At 38.4% G+C, this 3269-nt stretch overlaps 1 pseudogene; it reads left to right on the top strand.

Annotated features, from left to right (window-relative positions):
- The first annotated feature begins 652 nt into the window (after window positions 1–652).
- Window positions 653–1595, top strand: LOC112671758 (voltage-dependent anion-selective channel protein 3-like; annotated as a pseudogene).
- Window positions 1596–3269: the final 1674 nt, after the last annotated feature.

Genomic DNA, 3269 nt, shown 5'->3' with positions numbered 1-3269 from the left:
CCCTGCAAGTGATGGTGGAGTACCAATGAGCCTTTTTGGAATCCAGCAAAGGGGAAGATGAGGTGAGGATGTGTTCAGCTTGGGTTTCATGAAATCTGTTTACGTGGTTCACAATCACATTCACGAAAAGTTATTGCCAGCTGCCCAGCATAGGAATGAAGAGCTTCCAGGCATACTCTTACCATGTGTTGTATCCATTTGCCTGGTGTGAGAACATTAAAGGGCAGGCCAGAGGTCCTTTCATAGTATCATCCCATTCTAAGATGCTGACACAGTGCATATTTGTGTAGTAGGGGAAAACATAGGCTGAAGTGTACAGTATCACAAACTAGTCTGTGGAATACTCTTCTAAAAGCTAAATATAAAAATTGCTAGTGAAGAATTAGTTTTCTTATTGGTGTCTAGTCAAATGCAAAGGTGCCTCCTTTCGGAAATATGCCAGATAATGCATTACATACAATTACAAATGCACTGTACATTCTTTATGGTTATTATAAAAAATAAAATTTATTAGAATTAGTATGTTTATGGGCACATACCTGTAGCCACATGACACTGAAATCTCATGTTGTATGTAATACTATTATAACTTATAAAAACTACTATTGAGCATTGCCCTGGCGGAGTGGAGATAGGCCCTCTGGTTGGAGAGATGTATAACACACCGACTTACTGAGACCTAGGAAAGGCCGCCAAGGATTTCTTCAATAAAGGACATGGATTCAGCATGGTCAAAATAGATCTGAGAACCAAGTCTTGTAGTAGGAGTAGAATTTTCTACTTCTGGTCATGCTTACACTGATACAGGGAAAGCATCAGGCAACCTAGAGACCAAATATAAGGTCTGTAACTATGGACTTACTTTCACCCAGAAATGGAACACAGACAATACTCTTGGAACAGAAATCTCTTTGGAGAATAAGTTGGCTGAAGGGTTGAAACTGACTCTTGATACCATATTTGTACCGAACACAGGAAAGAAGAGTGGAAAATTGAAGGCCTCCTATAAACGAGGTTGTTTCATATTGACAGTAATGTTGATATAGATTTTTCTGGACCAACCATCTATGGTTGGGCTGTGTTATCCTTTGAAGGTTGGCTTGTTGGCTATCAGATGAATTTTGACACAACCAAATCCAAACTGTCACAGGATAATTTCGCCCTGGGTTACAAGGTTGCAGACTTCCAGCTGCACACTAATGTGAATGATGGCGCTGAATTTGGAGGGTCTATCTACCAGAAGGTTAATGGGAAGATTGAAACATCAATAAACCTTGCTTGGACAGCCAGCAGTAACAATACCCGTTTTGGCATGGCTGCTAAATACAAGCTAGATTATAGAACTTCTCTAACTGCTAAAGTCAATAATGCCAGCCTAATTGGACTGGGTTATACTCAGACCCTTCAACCAGGAATCAAACTGACCCTATCAGCTTTAATCAACAGAAAAAACTTCAGTGCAGGAGGTCACAAAGTTGGGTTGGGATTTGAACTAGAAGCTTAATGTGGTTTTGAGAAAAGCATCCTATTTGTCCCTGGAAGTGAAGAGAAGCCACTATGTTTTGGCCTTAAAATTCTTCTGTGAAATTTCAAAAGTGTGAACTTTTTATTCTTCCAAAGAATTGTAATCCTCCCCACACTGAAGTCTAGAGATCGCAAGTCCATCCTGCGGGAGGTACTTGAAGGCAGGCCTGGAAGTTGTCATGTTTGTGCCACATTTCAGTTGAGTTCCGCAGTGTTATTTTAAACGTGTTCCTCACGTTTAAATGTAGTGTCACATTACAAAGGAAATGACCCAACCCTCCAGTTTGTACATCATGTCCTGCATGTCCCACACCACTTTTTCATGACCTTTTAATAATATATTGGTCTCTGTGCTGTAGTGGAAATCTTTGGTTTTGCATCAGAGTAAAATAAAATAAACCCATCACATTTGGAACATAAAAACAACTATTGATTAACTATGATAGATGTTAATGGAAAAAATGAGATCATGAGATTTCTGTCATGTAAAGAAGAAATGAAAGAGCATTCAAGCAGGAAATGTAGGGAAAAAAGAAGGGTGTCAGTTAATTAATAAAAATATTGCTACTTATCTGAATTTTGAAATATTTGTGGGAGTTGACTAATCTATCTGGGGCTTTTTTAATCGATAAAACTAACACTTTCTAGATTTTCATAGCTTAGTTGTCCCTCTTTTGATCTTTTCATTCTTCATTGGTCTTTCCACCTCTTTTACTTCAAAGCTTCGTAAAGTGAATTAAAATGTCTGTGCCCTCAGGCTTCTGGAAGTTAATAATATTAAAAATAGATACATTTATACCTAGAATGTCAGAATGCCTAAAAGTTGCAATGGTAGTGTTAAAAATGCTTAATAAATAAAATAAATAATGCTCATGGGGTCCCTGAGTGAAACTTTATATCGGAGCCAAATTCTAGATACGGGTAGTGCGTTTAAGTTAGGAATCACTTTTAACCTATTAAGCAAAAATATGATTCAAATTGCTGCATTTTCTTGTATCAAAGTAATGTTTTCCAGACTAAAACATACTCTGTTATCAACTTGCCATGTGCTTGCTGTCCACCCTGGCTTTAAAAACATGGCAGAATCCATTCATGTAACAAATGTTTATTATTTATTTCAGTCACTGTTTTAGGCATGAAGGACATGGAAATTAACAAGACAAGGCCTATGCTTTCTAGAAGCTCATATTCCAGTAGGCAGGGCAGATAATGAAGACAAATAACCCTATGTTTTGTCAGATGGTGGCAAGTGCTATGATGAGCAATGAAATGCGGGAGTGGATAGAGGTAGGCTGACTACTTCAGAGGAAAGCTTCTCCTCAGGAGGAGGTGATATTTGAACAGAGCCCTTTTCCATGTAGTTGCAGTGCTGGTAGTTGCCACTGTTGTTTTACATCATAAAATCATAAAAATATTTTAACCAAACAAGATACACTGCAAGCGTATCCTTTTCAGAGGCAGCACAGGTTGCGGGAAGAAGCAGGGGCTTGATGTGAATTCAAACCTCTCACTTTGCTATTTTCTGCACAGCCTTGGGTGCATCATTCGTCTTTTCTGAACCCTGGTATTCTCTTTCAAAGTTGCTCTAAGCAATAAGTGAAGTGTTTTTAAACACCTATTTTTTAAACAAGTGCCTGGTATATAGTAACTGTTTCAGAATCTTCCCTTTAACTTCTCCCTTTGCTATCTAAGACGGATCTTTCTGGATGGGAACACAGAGGCATTAACTGAGAGTTTTTGGAAGG

The sequence above is a fragment of the Canis lupus genome, chromosome 32 (assembly GCF_003254725.2).
Source record: "Canis lupus dingo isolate Sandy chromosome 32, ASM325472v2, whole genome shotgun sequence".
In the NCBI taxonomy this organism is placed as follows: Eukaryota; Metazoa; Chordata; class Mammalia; order Carnivora; family Canidae; genus Canis; species Canis lupus.
This window is presented reverse-complemented; position numbering and strand designations above follow the sequence as displayed.